This window comes from Marmota marmota, unplaced genomic scaffold (assembly GCF_001458135.2).
Source record: "Marmota marmota marmota unplaced genomic scaffold, marMar, whole genome shotgun sequence".
Classification (NCBI taxonomy): domain Eukaryota; kingdom Metazoa; phylum Chordata; class Mammalia; order Rodentia; family Sciuridae; genus Marmota; species Marmota marmota.
In genome coordinates this window covers 23864130-23880706 of record NW_026000221.1, presented here as the reverse complement: position 1 = coordinate 23880706, position 16577 = coordinate 23864130, and the positions used below count along the sequence as shown (strand labels likewise).

At 40.5% G+C, this 16577-nt stretch overlaps 1 protein-coding gene across 1 annotated transcript in view; it reads left to right on the top strand.

The window, feature by feature from the left end:
- The window catches only part of Fto (FTO alpha-ketoglutarate dependent dioxygenase), a 371520-nt gene that overhangs the window by 280976 nt on the left and 73967 nt on the right, over positions 1–16577 (top strand). The gene's annotated exons all lie outside the window — the stretch shown is intronic.

Below are 16577 nucleotides of genomic sequence, written 5' to 3'. Positions count from 1 at the left end.
AAGCAGGATTATTCATATCGGTCAAAAAGTTGAACTACTCCAAATGGCCATCTAATGATAATTGGATATTCATATGTGGCACACACCTACAGTTGGCCATAAAATTAATGAAGTACTAAAATGTGCTGTTAGATAAATTTTGAAAACATTGGGTCAAGTGCAAGTAGCAGAAGTTGTGTTTCTACTCATATGAACTATTCAGAATAAGCAAATATAGAAAGACAGAAAATATATTAGTGGTTGTCAGGGGCCTGAGTGAGTGGCGAGGAATATGCTTAAAACCACTGATGCACACTCTGGAAATAGTGGATCCTAAGGCATGTGAGTTACATTCCATCAAATGCTGTTAACAAAAAAATAATTTAGTTAAGAAACAAAGAACACCTGTGTCAGATGATGCCTTTTCCCTGCCAGAGACCTATCACACTTAGAAGAAAAAGCAGTCTCCTTCCCAGGACCTGCCCCAGCCTGCCACTGGGTGCCCATCCCTCCTTGGTCTTGCCCTGGGCTCTATTCTGTTCTCCCAGGGCATGAATTATGTTTCTGTCTCCAGGCTGCTGCCCTGCGGTTCCCTTAGTCCCTGGCATAATCTCATCATCCTGCTCCCCTTTTCTCAGACCACTCAGGTGAATCTGAAAGACTTCCTTGTTTTCTGATTTATCCTGTCTCTCCACTAAGATGAAGGCTCCATTAGACTAAGGGCCACATCTGTCTTATCAGCTCCTATAGCTCCAGAGCCCAGCTCAGTGCCGGACACACAGGCACTCACACCACACGTGTTAGAAGAATGAATGGGCATTACATGGTGTTCTGCTTGGCAGCTGAGAGTGGATGCATGTGTGGTTGCAGTCACCCCTGTACTGGGAATTGCTGCAAGCCTTTGCTCTGGGAGCCTCTGTTTCCTTTTCTAATGTATCCTGAGATACAGAGGAGGCTGAGCTGTATTGCCCTAATCACCAGAGGGGACCCAGAGACATGGGAAAAAATGAACAGACTTTGGAATCTAATTGGGGATTTGCAAAATGTTGTTCAAAATTCAGTTTACTCCTATCCAGTCTCCGAAACACTTCCTCCTCTTATACTTTTGTAATTGAACGCTGTATTTCTGTTGACTTTTCTTTTGGCCCATAACATCCATATTGGAAATTCCTTGAAGGCAGGAAATGTGCTTTTTCCTTAGGATCCTTAACACACGTACAATGTCATGTGTACCAGAAGCACACAGAACATACAACAACAATTACTTCTACACACTAGTCACTCCATCTCAAGGTGCTGAATTGGATGTTAGAGAGCCTCATCCTGGGAATGGGATACTTTCATGGTTGTCTTACTGAACATGAGTTCCACCTTCGGTTGATCTCAGAGAGGGTGGGAAGTATTTAGAGGTTATCTTCCTGGCACCAGTCTGGCTACAGAAAGAGAGCTGTGGGGACAGTAGCACAGGATTTTGTGGGCTCTCCACAGGAAGGAAGCAGACAGCCTCCCTTGGGCAGGTCTTTCTTTGGATTGCTCTGGTGTGGAAGGCCAGCTGTCCTGCCCTTCCATGTAGCACTGTGCTGGGTCCTGGGGAAAGGAGAAATAACTGGGAAAGAAATGATTCTCCTTCCCCTGCAATGCCAACTCATGCCTTGCAGTGGTGACCTCTTAGGGAATTCTGGGAAGAACTAAAAGAAATAATGGTACCCTTTCCTGCCTTTTATCAAATCTGAATGGCAGGGGAGACTCTGGGGCTTGGCTGCCCTGAGGAGTTGCTGGTCTTCTGAGTCAGTGGACAGACATTTGTGAACCGAAGACCTTCTCCAGGAGATGTTGATGTCGGCCCCAAACTGGATCATGAGATCCTAAATGTGGGTTTATGGGAAGAGGAGAGGATCTATCCCCCATCAGTTGTTATGTCTAAACAAAACTTTACTCATAATGTACTTGCTATCCTATGTCATTTTCTTACATTTTTTAATTAACCATTAAGTGCACAGTGGGAAATTGAGATTTATATTGGTTTTCCTGGGGTTACATTTCCCTGGTATACAACTCCAACTTCTAGAATTTTTGCTTGAAATTTTCTAGAGACATACTGTCCTAGGTTATTTCCTAAATAGTTTAGGTTTTTAAAAAGGAATTTCTGTGTCTTTCAACACATATATAATTATGGTTGGCAGCCATTATAAAAAATGATATTGTCATTTTTATATTTTATATTTATATCCATCTTTTTAGTGGGTGCCATGTTTAATGTTGTTCCTTCCTTAGAACAAATGTAATTTCTGTTAGAATATTAAGCTTCATTACTCTGAAACAGAGAACAATAACACCTGTCCTTCCTCAGGTCTTAATAGGGTAAAATAAGATGATATTATATGATTAATTTACCCTTACCCTTAGAGAACACTTCATATTTTTCAGTGACTTTCCTCCAGAGATTTTGTTAAAACATAAAAGACATTTTACCAAATGGATTTTGTTCTTAATTCTGGGTAATAGATCATCATTTTCACATTATAATGTTTAAAAAGTGAAAACTAAGACATAGGCTTGTGAAATGTTTGGTGATCTTTACTAAGAATATTAGGTTGTTAGGGAGAAGACCCTAAAAAGATCGACCAAGTAAAGCAGCAGAAGATTCCATGTTGGATTATTCTGTGGATCTCTCTAATTAAGTTTGAGTTGATATTTACTCAGCCTTATCATGAGCTAAGCTACTCTGCAGAACTAGAATATAACCATCAAGTGAGTATGATCCATATTAGGCACCCCATGTGATGAGTTTATATTCTTAAAAAGGAAGGACAGATTCAAAATGGGCCACTTCAGACAAATACATGAGAATGTCCCATAGGCCCTGTAGGCCTTTCTTGGTTTTGATTGATACCAGGTATCCATTGTAATGTGATAAAGCTTTGTAGCCTGATGAAATGGGAATTCAATGGAATACCTTAGCATTGTGGGATATCTCTACACAGTTTCTAGTTCCTTGTCTTCACATCAAGGTAGCTCTTTAAAGGGGGGAGAACCTTCCAGCTCACTTTTCTAGAAATATGCATAGGACTTGGCTGTACACCACACACACATAGTTGTTATTCACTGGCAATATTAATAGCTATGTAACATAGCTGTGTCCCAAAAACTGTGCTAATATAATACATGTTACCTGTGTTATCTCATTTAATCCTCATGAAAGTTCTTTAAGGAAGGTTTTATTACCATTTTAGAGATGAGAAAACCTGAGAATAGGAGTTAAGTGGCATGCCTAGCTTCTCTCCTTCATTCACTGATGATTCATGAAGAATTTATTAAATAACTATATACTGGCATTAAAGATAAAGGATCAAACACTGTACCTGTTTTCCAAGAAGCTACAGTCTAGGGTGAATAACTTCACTGAAGCAGAATTTAGTAATATCATTTCAAAGGTAAAGGCACTCAGACTGGGCATTTTGCTGGCAGCTACTTTAGGAATATTTGGCCAAGATTAATGTAATATATAAATGCAAGCAACAATGTATTGATGGGAAGAAGTATCCCAGAAAGCACTTTGAAAAAACTTTATCTAGGACTCTTAGGAACTACTATTCCATCATTAAATTCTTTGAGGATATGGCCCATTGCTCAGAAATTTCTTCCCAGGGAAATGTATAACTATCAAATAACTTTTATGATAGGTAGTTCCAGAAAGGGTTAACGTTATCTTCTCTGGGACACATAATGGGAAAGTAGCTGAACATGATTTCAAAGGGATTTTTTAGGACAGAATTCCAATTACAGAGATGCAATTTCCCTTTCTAGCTTCCTAAGCTCTATTTCAGACTAATGCAGTTTCAAGATCCATGTCCCTTTCTCCCCTTATTTCAACAGATATTTTGAATATGAAAATCTCATGTCAAAACTTAGCTGAAGCCTTCATCAAGCTTTTGAAAGGCTAAGTAAGAATTCTGTTTCTAGGAATAAAAAGATTTGGATCAGAAAGATTCTTTGCTGCCTGGAGTTCCTTTTTGGATGGTAGTTCAAGCAGTCTTTAATCATATTTTTGTTGATTATTTATTAGTTTCCCTGGGAAATCAAAGACCCAGTAACGTAAAATGTGTTTTCCTTAAGATATTTTATGAATCAGAATCCACAATAAAGAAATAATAGAAAAAACATTTCCTTTGCTGATATGGACTAATTGGGAATTAAAATACCTTTCTCTAGTCAGTGCCCCACATGGAAATGCTAAATGATCCAACTGGCCCAATTGTACCAACCACAGTTTCTGCCTAGACAAAACTCTTATGCCCCTAGCAGATAAAGAGAGCGCTTTGTCAGTAAATCAAAACTGTAGAGAACTAGAACTAATTTAAGTGAGAGGGTAGGCTCCAGGCCAGCTGTTTGGGTAAAGCCACACCAAACCAAATGGGGACCGGTGAAACTTAAGATGTGTGTATTCCAGTCATCCGCTGAGAGTATGTGTAATGCAAGCCCGTGGTGTTTGTCACTGTGAGACGTGTGAAGACCCACTCCCGTCCTCAACCGTTTGGCCCCTGCCAGCCAAAGGCAGCTTTGGTCAATATTGGACTTGCCATCAGCGAGCCAGACTTTGGCTAGTTTCCGGATAGGGGTTAGGGATGTTATGAAATGTGTTTACTTATACAGATCCTCGTGATCAAGAGGAAAAAAAGAATTTGAGGGGGAAAGCTGCTAAATAAAATACAAAGGAAATATGATACATGTCATGCCTTTGAAGCCAATATGGCTTTTGGGGGATGCAAGATGTACAGATGTGCATACATGAAAAATTTGGAAACAATTCAAAGTTTCTCAGTTGTGGCTATACAGCAGAGATGATAGACCCTGGTGGTGAAGTGCACCACTCTGGAGCCAGATGGTCTGAATTCAAAACCCACTTACCAGGCATAAGAACTCAGAGCAAGTTATTTACCTTTTCTCCATTGGGTTCATCTGTAAAATGGGTTGTTGTGAGTTAATAATAATTCTAAATATCTGTTATCATCACCTATCATTATTGTAGATCAGCATCAGCACAGTGATTGCTGACCCCAGTGGTATAGAGATAGTAGAGAATGGCAGGGACAATGACAGGGAGTTCTCCACAGCCACTTCCCCCCACTCACTGTGGCCTGTGGGAATACTAGCCCCATAGTCGTGCCAGATCTTCAGAGTTTCAGAAGCAGCTTGAAATCTGAATTTTGTCAGCATCACCCAACTCCTAAATGTGGTTGATTTATTTTAAAATACTGTACAATTCAAATCAGACACCATCTACAGACTGTGGGCCACCAGCTAATAACTTCTTTGGTCTAAGGATGCAACTCGATTTAGATCATGAAATTTGGCTTATAGAAATCCATCTGATTGATTATTACACTGTGAAAGAGGGATTTATTTTCCTTCCAGAAATTTTTGTTGAGTTCCTACTAGGTGCCAGTCCTGAGCTGGTGCTGAGTTAGTTTGTTTGTTTATTTCTGTGTTGTTGGGGATCAAACCCAGGACCTCATGCATGCTAGGCAAGTGCTCTACCACTGAACCTCATTCCCAGCCCTTTTTCATTATCTTTGATAAGTCTAGAATTGATGCTGTGAGTACTTGGGAGCTAATGAGGTTTCTGAGTGGTACCAGTGATGCAGTTAAAAACTAAAGAATCTACGGATATTCTCGCAGAAATACTATACTGAAGCTCTGTTCTTCTTAAGTGTGAGTGTCCTGACTTTTTCCTGATTATTTCCTCTTATCAATCGAGTTCTTATGGTCTTGGGCTGTGCTGTTTTGCAATTGTTTGTATGTTGCTTCACGAATATTTATAGTTTTTTTTTCCTTTAGGAATATAAATTCCCTTCCTATTCCCAAAGGATGTTCAATAGAACACATCCTATGAGCTAATCCAGTGTCCTTTGGGAAATTAAGAATATTATATATCCCTTCCTTGAAGATTCACAGAATCCTTTAGCAGATCTCATTGATGGCTCTAAGGGAAAGCTGCAGTGGATAAATATTGTCTAAATAAATATTTCCCAAATTTATTTGGCCAAGGAACACCTTCATCCTTTTTTCCTACTTACTGCACCATCCTGTGCTGAGTTACTGATATTGCTTGACCCATTTGGAGAAGTGGTGGGTTGTCACAGTTGTCACTTTGTCATTTCTGCTGGGAACTATAATTTCTTCCCCACCTCAGTATCCACAGACAAAAGCGCCTCCAGAGGCTCAGACTTTATTTCCAAGGATTCTAGCAACTGGAACATGGCAGCCAGGTTGTTGGTGCCTGGCAGTTGGGTCGTAAACTCTGGGAGGAAAGGGACTGTTACCCTTGAACCTTGCACAGCGCCAAACACCGAGTCCTATCCAGTGGGCACGAGTAAATGCCATTGAATGCTACCAGACTGCTTTTGTTACTCTCATAACCATATTCACTGTGGCTTAATCGAGCTCTGAATGGCTATATGTGTATATCAGGTGATGTTAACAAGAGATGAAAATTTTAAACATTACTTTTAGTTCATCAGGCTCAGCTCTCAAAGTGTCTAAAACTATACCTCAGCTTAAAAACATATATGTTGCAAATCTTGCCAAGCTGAAAGGTAGGAGCAAGAAAGAAAAATGAAAGATGCTGATAATCAGGTCAAGAAGAGGGAATAAGCGCCTTACGCTGGTTTCAAGATGGTACCTCCAGAATCTCCAGACTCCAGTTCCCAGACTCCATTCCAGACTGAGTTTGCTCAGTCCCCCCACCATGTCTTGTGCCAGTGGGGTTTGTCAGCACCACAGTTCTGCCCTCACAACTTGCCAGCTTCTCCCTACCACTTTTTTCACCTGCCTCCAAGATACACATGAGGCTTTCTGCTTTGAACCCAGCCCAGTATGCTCTGCAGTCATGTAGCTGCCTCCATGGCTCAGCCTCCCCAGCCGCTCTCCTCAGCTTCATGGCAACCTTCAACCTGACCTTCCTTTGAGTAATCAAGAATGAGTGTCAGAGTTGAAGGTTCAGCCATAAAGTGATGTTTCCCACACTCATAAACTTGCATGCCAGTGAGAAACTTTCATCTATTTGGGACTGTCTCTTTGAGCTTTGTGCAGATCCCAAACCATAGGGAAGTATTAAACTAATATAACCATCCTATCAAGCCTTTTTGGTTATGACAGGTTAATTTTTTGGCTTTAGTACAAGTCCTTCTCTGCCACCCCTTCACATTTGTACGTCTTCATTGAAGCAGACATGGGAAGTCAGTACGGCATGCTCCAACCCACTCATCAAAGTTAGGGGAGGACAGTCTAGCTTTTAAAACCAGTCCTATTGCCAAGCATGGTGGTGCATACCTGTCATCCTAGCAGCTTGGGAGGCCGAAGCAAGAGGATCCCAAGTTCGAGACCAGCCCACTGCAATTTAGCAAGACCCTGTCTCAAAATAAAAATAAAAAGGACTAGGGATATAGCTCAGTGACAAAGCACTTCTGGCTTCCGCCCCAGTACCAAAATTTAAAAAATTACATTAAAATCAGTCCTACAGACACCAATATTTTTGTGACCAGTTCCTCCTCACTCTTCTCCACCTCCTGGTTTTTATGAAGGCGAGCAGTTCAGGACAGCGAGAGCCACAGAATTCTAAATAGCTCAATTCCTAGGTGTGTTTGGTAGAGAAACAAAGATAACCCTGTTCAATAGTATATTTGTGCCCCTGGGTGAATGGCCAGGTGTTCTTTCAACTGAACTGTGAGACTAATTTCTTCCTGGCCTCTGGAAACCAGCTGAAGCAGCGGGCCAGCTGGTATATCTTCAATCTTGCATACCAACATCTTTCTCTGATTCACAGATTTCCTTTATCCCCAGCACTTCCTCTGGTATGTGCATCCCCGACAGTAAGCGATATCTCTTATTGGATTTGGGCATTTTTAAATTGTGAGTCTTCTGGAGGGGAGGGAGGGAGGAAGGAGAGTGGATGGTTGCATTAGAATATTTCCAGAGGGAACCTCACTTTAATCTCATCCGCCCTGACTCCTGAGCATCCAGTGACCTCTCCATTCACAAGGGGATGACATTGAAGTAATTGAAGATGGCATTATGAACATTACTCTTTTTAATATTTAAATGATACACAATTAATCTGGGAGAAAACAAAATTAATTTACATCCAGTCATAATATCCATGACTAGGAGCATAAAACAAGAAGCCGTGGAGATTGGTATCTAGAGAAGAAATTTCTTTTGGAAAGTTTCCTGATGACTTTCGGTTGCAAAGCAGGGCTCTTTCGTATGTATTGGCTCATTTGCAACGATTTGAGATTCACAGAGACCTGGCAAGTGGCAGAGTCAAACTGGATATAAAAACACAGCAACCTGTACCTGACAGGCTAAGAGTTCTCAGAATGCCAGATCGTATCTGTAATTTATTTTCCCAAATAGCTGTAACATATGATTCTCCATGCTCTAAGAAGGATATTTGAAAGTCATGAGTAAGTGACAGAGGACCTCTGGTGACTTGAACATATCCACTTTCAGCAGTGTCCGCCTGTGGAGACTGGGTACCCTCTCTCCCTCACACCTGTTTCATGGGCAGTGCCTTTGCCTTTGTTAGTGACATATATGCTGTGGTTTTCATGAGCTTCTAGCGCTTTTTAGGGAGAAAACTTACAGGGCCCCTCAGTCTGAACTATACCGTGGGACAAACTGGGGAGCCTCCTTTAGTCTTGTGCCTGAGAATTTGATCGACTGAACCAAAGAGTCACCCTCTCAACTCTACTGGAGAAGGCCAATTGCCATGTCATTTCCATAAGTCCAGCCTCCCCAAAGCACATGCTAGAAAAGGTACCTTGATTTTCAGGCCTTTTTTCATGGAGAGAGATTCTGGACATTTCACCTACAGATTCCCTTGAACTGGACATTAGTAAGTATTTGCATATTATAAAGGCAGTCGTGTTTTATGTCAAGTGTTAAACATCAGCATGGTGTCACCTCAAGGGTGCACTCCTGAGATGTGCATCTTTTACACAGGTCAAGTTGTTTGCAGCAATTCTTTTCAAGTAGTAACAGCTGAAATAGTTGTGGTAGCACCAAAAGAAGCAAGTTTCAAGCGAGTAAGGTGAGTTTTCAAAACAGTTCCTTGCCAGACGTGGTGGCACACACCTATAATTCCAGTGATTTGGGAGACTGAGGCAGGAGAATTGCAAGTTTGAGGCCAGTCTGAGCAACTTAGCAAGACACTGCCTCAAAATTTGAAAATAAGAATGAAAAGCTTGGGGGTGTAGCTCAGTAGTTCAGTGCCCCCACCAAGTAAATAAAAATAAAATAAAATAAAAGTGAATTCCCTGTGGTTTAGTCAGTAAAATAAGAAAGCTGTATCCATGGCAGAAGGGAATGGAACTAGAGCAGAAAAATTAGATCAGCTTTGAAAAAGAAAGATTTAAAAATTCAAAGACTTTGGAAAATTCAGCTGAAGTAACTAACATGAATAATCAATTGCAATAGTGGCAGAGCTTTTACCACGTGCCAGATGGCGTGCTGTGTAGCTCCCTTAGATTTCAGCCTCACAACAGTCTGTGGCACAGGTGCTTTATTATCCCCATTTGCCGATGAGAAAGCTGAGGATGCTTAAAGTGAAGGTCAGACAGCATCCCCCAAGCAGGCAGAGGAAACAGGATTTGAACCCATGTGAGCGGCCTTGCAAGCAATGCTGCTGGACTGTTTTCTATTCTACCTTCTTTTATCTTCTTTCTGCCCCCAGCAGAAGCCACAACTGAGAGCCAGCAGGCCACATCTAGCCATAGGTAACAATAGAGGCTACCGAGCATTCGTTTTTGTGCTTCATGATTATTTCACTCACCTTCGTTCTTTCCTTTATTTAATTCTCAGAACAAATCCATGAAACAGGCAGCAGTTATTTTCCCCAGTTTACATAGGAGGAAACAGATTCAGATTTAGTTACTTGTCCCAAATGTTAACAGAGCTACCATTCAGATCTAGCAGTCTTGTGCCAACTTGTCAACAAAGTGCTGCTCCCCATTTTAGAGTGGCATGTCCTACCGGGTTGCTTCTGCACTCTTTGGTATGCTCCTTTACTCTGGACTTTGGGGCATTTTATTTTGAAGACTCTGTCTACTGCCTCCCCAGGACTGGGGTGCCTCTGTGAGTATGTTTTATTATAGCACAGGTTGCTCAATGCCCTCTGGAAGCATCCCCCCAAAATAGCAATCAACTCCTCCCCTGTATCTTCCTCCAAAGAAGGGCAGCCTCGAACAACTAACATTTGCATCCAACCAGGTGGGAACACAGGGTTTATAGCCTTTTGTCTCTTCCTGGTTGATGGCACCGTGGTAGTGCTGGATTGGCAACAACCAAGGTGATGACAGCATCTTCAGGCTTTGGCACGCAGCTTTTGTAGGCTGTTGTGTGACATAGAGACCCAGCCACTGTACATGCCAGGACAGAATGCAGCTATAACATCCAGAAATGGAGAGAAGGAGACTGGCAGGCACACACCTCCTTTTTGAACTAGAGATTTATATATTTAAAAAGGGCTTTTCTAAGAACTCAGTCTTGATTATTTGTTCCATGTTGGGCCAAACCACTGCATTATTGGTAAGATAATGAGTGGCATTCACCCAAGGGTAATCCTTTCAGGGATTTTGATGATGCAGTAAATCATGAGTATAAAGCCTGAGTGGTTTATGCCATTAAAACCTCAAGATAGAATTAGACTTGTAATCACCACTTGCCCATGTTTTGTCATTTATGATAATTATAGTAGTAATAATCCGTGTATTGTTGGGAAGTAGCAGTCAGAGGCATCCATCAATTTTTTATCGACACCAAATCAAGTTGATACTTCATCTTTGCAGCAAAAATGTAGATTGCACCAATTAGTCTAAAGAAATTGGGCAGTCATTAGCAATGAAGCAAGCAGTTAATCTACAGAACATTTCTGGACCCTCTGATGCCAACAATCCCTCTTAATTATGTGGAATATCACAAGCTTCTTTGGGACTGTCAACAGTGCCATTGTTGGCTTAGATTAGAAGCAGCACCTATGTCCCTGCGTTTATTTAGAAGAATGCACTACTACCCCCCAACCCCCACCTTGCACCCTTATAGGCTTCTAGGCAAATTTATTCGGAAGCAGAACGCTTGAATAAAGGCAGCTGGCATTTTCTTTCTTACCCAGAAACAGGAATCTCCCCAATGGGCTTCTCCACTGCTGATACTGTGTTGGCTCACCACCCCATATGTGTTAATGATTTTTGTTCACCTTACCCAAATCATGGAATAATCATCTGCTTTAAGGGGGGAAAAAAGGGAACAGAAAAGTCAGAGTTTACAAGAAGAATCCAACTAGTTGTGAAGAAATCCAGGTGCTAATGAGCTTTCTGCATCTGCCTCAAGTCTTTTCCCCAGGCTAGCCCAGTCTCCCTCTCCAGACACCTTCAATCAGCCTTGCCCACAGATTGTTCTAAGCAGCTGAATAATGCAAGGAGGGGAATTTTGAATATATGTTTTATTTTTTTTTCTATTTAGGAAATTTGGAAAAGAAAGACGAGAAAAAAAGTCACTCACTCCCCTGTCTCCCACCATGATACTATGTCTGTAAATGTGTTGGTAGATATTAATCCAAGCTCTTAAACACACAAGTGTTTTGGATTATTATTTTATTACTTTTACTATTGTTCCAAACATCATTGCCTTCGTCATCATCATCATCATCATCATCATCATCATAGTATCTTATTTTTCCCTTAAAATAATTTTTCTCACTTTTTCTACAGTTTCAATCATCATTTTAATAGATGCATAATACTCTATTAAATGTACAGCATATATTTCACAATGTTTTGGATTGTTTCCCTGGCATAGATTGCCAAAGTGAAGTACCAGATTAGAACAACTCCTAAGCTTCTTTATGACTCTTGATAATACATTGAAAAACTGCTTTCCAAAGGATTGCACCACTTTAAAAAAAAAATACTCTACCAGTAATAAATGCAGATACCATTTTAATTTTAGTGAGTGAGATTTAAGTTCAGTTGTGTTGGCTTGCTCATACGGTTAAGCTAAAAATACGTTACTCTTCCATAAATGGACAAATGGACACAGGATCAAACTGCCCTCATTCAGATGGGCTTAAACAAGGGCATTTATTATCTGACGTTTTAGGAACTTCAGAAGGTAGAACAGCTGTAGGTACAATATAATTGAAAGCCCAGGGCCATCTCTGACCTGGGTTCTTCAAGCCTAGTCATTATCATCTTCACCCTCACACTGGCTTCTTTCGTGCATCCAATGGCTACAGTAGCCCTAGACATCACATCCAGACATGAAAACAACAGAGATGGTGTCTAGTGTCTCCTTCTCAAGAGTGAGGAAATCATTTCTAGAAGCTCCTAGTCAACCTTTCCTCTGGTCTCATTGCCCAGATCTGAGGCTCACTCACATCAGCCCTTACACCAAACACTATCAAGGGAGATGGAAACACCATTGTTGGCTATTGACCAAGATTTACTCCTGAGTTGGCAATGGAACCAACTTCCTCTGAATGTTGAATACATAAATAAAATAGAGATTCTGTTAGCAAGGAAGAAAGGAAATGATTTTGCAGAGGTATACCAACAGTGCCTTCCCCATGATGTTCTTTTGCAGTCTCTGGCATACTCTTGGGACCATTCAAAATTCTTTAGTAACATTTTATGCATTTGATAGATACATGCAAAAGCAGCTGGCAGATCTTCCAAGCCCTGAGATTTGTCCTACATGAAAGGTCCTGTGGTCAGTGACTATGCTCCATATTGTTTTTATGTCTTCCTAAAACCTACCTCAGTGCTGGTCTCCTAAGACAGAAACCAGGACCCCCTATATATCTATATCCCTCTGGTGCATAGTTCTCCTATGGGAAAGAAGTTGGAGAACTGGTTTTCCTCTTGGAGGATTCTCTTGGATGGAGATCTGACATCTATTACTGTGCTGTTGCCAGGGCTTCCCTGAGATAAAGGTCTACGGCCTGATGGAATGAGTCTTGCTTTCCAATCTGAATTGCTCACACTCTGGGCATCTCACTCCACTTTGAACATTTCACTGCTCATTAGTACCTCCAGCAAAGAAGGGGAAGGGCAATTGGGGAATTCAGATCAAATAACTCTTATTTTATCTAGTTGGAGAACTAGCTGAAATTGTTGCCTCAAAAGATACTGGAAAATTACCTAGCATATTTCTCTACTTATTTTCCCACTAGTTGTACAGATTGTTAGAAGTAAAAATAGATAAGCAACAGCATAAAAGGGCAATGACAGAAGAAAACATGTTCCTAGATCGAAGAGACCAGTCTAGACACTCTACTTTATGCCTCAGAAGTTCAATATTGTTTTGCATTTCATGCACCTGATAGGATTATAGGATATAGATGTTATCTCTTGATTTTTGCCCCTGACTTATAAATATTATTTGGCATGAGGACCATCAGGAATGTTGGACCAAAGCTTCCCAACCCTTCATCTTCACAGATGAGAGCCCAGAATACATCCACTTCCCACTACATCATTAAAAGTCATTGCTTCTGGGTAGAGAATTGATTCTGGGTGGAGACTGGGAATAAAATCTTTTTAGAAAAGAACCACCTACTGTATTCATGCACTTTCTGTTTTACAGTTTCATAAGGATTTTTACAACATAATTACATGTTCTTATTATGAGATTACATACATTTCCACCACTTATATACTCAAGTGCAATTAGACTGACTGCTTGAATAGATGATGGTAAAAATTTCTTGAAGCAAAAATTACACCACAAAATGCTATTTCAGAAACGCTTTTGGAGTGTATGCTCCACAGACCCCAAAAGACGTAGAACGAGATGATTATAATAGCATTCAAGTAGCTAGTAGAATTTCCCTAGGTTGTGGCACCAGGAATGACTTGTATCATTTAGGAAGGCTCATCTTTTTAACTGTGCGGGGTTTTTTTAAACTTTTTCAAACATAGCACTTATCCCATATAGACAGATATAGATAGATAGACAGATTATATATATATAAAATCTGCCATAGCTTCTGTCTCCTTCTCCCACCCTTATTCACCTTCTCTCCCTCCTTCCCCCTCTTTTCCCTCCCTATCCGTCTTTCTCTTACCCTTTCCTTTCTTTTAAGGGCTGGGAGAAGGATTGGAATCAGTAGGTAATGGGGAGAAATGGAGTAGATTCCTGGAACCTGATTTCTCACTACCGTAATACATGGATCAAAATTTTGAGGGCAGCTGGCCTAAAAGAGTTAATGTGGTCTTTCAAACTGCCTAACTTGGGCCCAGGCGTATTGCCAAGGACCACTGGGTTTCGTGGCTTTTAGGAGAATTTTTAGGGTGGTATATTTGTTATATAGGGGGGAAAGAGGAGGAGGAAAGTAAATCCAGAATTCAGTGTTCACAAAATTAGGACCCTTTAAACCACGTATAGTATAGATAGTTTCTTAGAAATAACATGCCAGCCTATTATGATTGGGTGTTCCATTGCTGAAGACAAAACACCTCGAAAGGGCAGTTTTTCTTCTCACCAACCCCTTTCCCTTACATGTTTTTTTTTCCCCCAAGAAAAATTTTAAAGCAAAATATTCTGTAATGGATTTTGTAAGTAGTTTTTCTTGGGGGCTACTATAACATCCTTAGATTCTACCAGAACCCTTCTATTGCTTCACCTACTGAGTTTTCTTTATTTAAAGGAAAAAGAAAAACCCACCACCATTCCTAACCACCTGTCCTAAGTTAGCAGTTCAGAGCAGTTTGGGACTATTTAGCCGCGTTCTCCTAAGGACAGTGTCCCTTAGGTGAGCTGCCTGTAACCCATATGGAGCAAATTAGAGGACGAAAGAATGGTGCCACTGCTGGTTCTGATTGGTTACGGTAGTATTAAAAAAAACAAAAACGGACTTGCCCCACTCAGAAGAAAGATGGATAAAATGCTCTTTGAACACTTTTTTTTTTTTTTTTAATGTCAGTACAGAAGGGTTGCATTTATATTTGGCTTTCCAAACCTGTCTCTTGACCTTCTAATTACTTTATTTGAAACAGCACTGAGGGTATAATAAACCTGGAGGTTGCCTCTCCTTTGCTTTATCATAAATTAAAGCTGCTGGTTTGTTGAGGTGAAAGTGGAGGCAGAATGTTCATTACTGCTCAAGTGACGGCTTGTCAATAGCAGTGCTTTTTAGTTTGTTCTAGTCAGCACTTGCTGTGCATTTTGTTGGACCACTGGGAAATAAATACAACAAGATTATACATTTGGAATACCACAAGAGTTCAGGGGGAAAAAAAACCACAAATGATAAATTATACACTTGGTAGAAAGTGACATGCTATCTTGTGCTATTAACAACCAAAGATAATTGCAACGAATTGTAATTGCAGTTTGCAACTTACAGTACAGTGTGTCCAACATCAATCTTAATAGTGAACAAAGCAATTTATATTAAAACTTAATTCACTTGGTAACTTCCTGCTGTATACACGGGAGCTAACAGATGTAGCTTTTCAGAAAGTTCAAAGGCATTTGAAACGTGGAGAGAAATGCTAATGCCGTAAGCCTTGGAGAAATATTGCATTACTACTTGTAATGAAAACAAATGTATGTCATTATCTCCTAGTTTGTGTTTATTTAATAAAATATGCAGTTTGCACATTGGTGAATTCGGTGTTTCTGAATGGGTATGGAATGATGTTCTATTTGGAATCAAAGACCAAGCAGGCCTAGCAATTATGCATCTTCGGCAAGTCGTCTGCTCGCTAAGTATATACTATTTTAGTAGCATGCACCTTAATGCTTCAGTGGGTTTTGTATGAGGCGTAACAGCAAACTGGGGTAACTTTATTCATGACTTTCCTTAGATTGGATGCCTTTGAAGCAAGAAGGGGAGATCTCCTGGAATTACTTAAGAGAACAAGCATATTTGTTTTGTGAGCTTGACTGATGGCCAGTAGAGCAGTTGAGTGAAATCTCTAAACTGATTAGGGCTTTCGTTCAAATAATCTTCTACCTTTTTCATTAATTTATTCCTTAATGCTATTTTGCTGCTCTTCTACCAAGGATAATAATCTCACACTCTCTGACCTCCGTGAGTGGATGACCTGGAGCCCATAACTAATCTTATTTACTCTCCTGACCAGCCGAACTTCATTTACCTTGGCTGGATAAAGAGCCTTGCGTTGCTAAGGTGCCCCCCCTGTGCAGAACTCGGCTAATCTGTAGTGAAGGGCGAATGGCAGGCTCTCCCAGTAGAGATCTGCAAGCGTCCTGGGGCACTGGGAACTTGGTGTCATTTCTCTTCTTCCTTGAGAGCATTTTTCTCTCTTCATTCTCCCCCCACTTTTGAAAATGGGGATATAGCAAAAAAAATGAGGGCCCTGATAGCCCATTCTCCTAACTCGATTGTGTTTACTTTGAAAGTCGATTTCCAGACATTGGCCATATGAATTCATAGTTTAATGTAGGTGTAATTGTTGAATCCCTAAGTTCTATATTCTGCTCTTTCATCTGATACCAAAGTGTTTCCCATGATGCTTTATAATGTAATAGTTACACTTTTTAAGGATTGATAATCTGTTATATGTATATGCTAT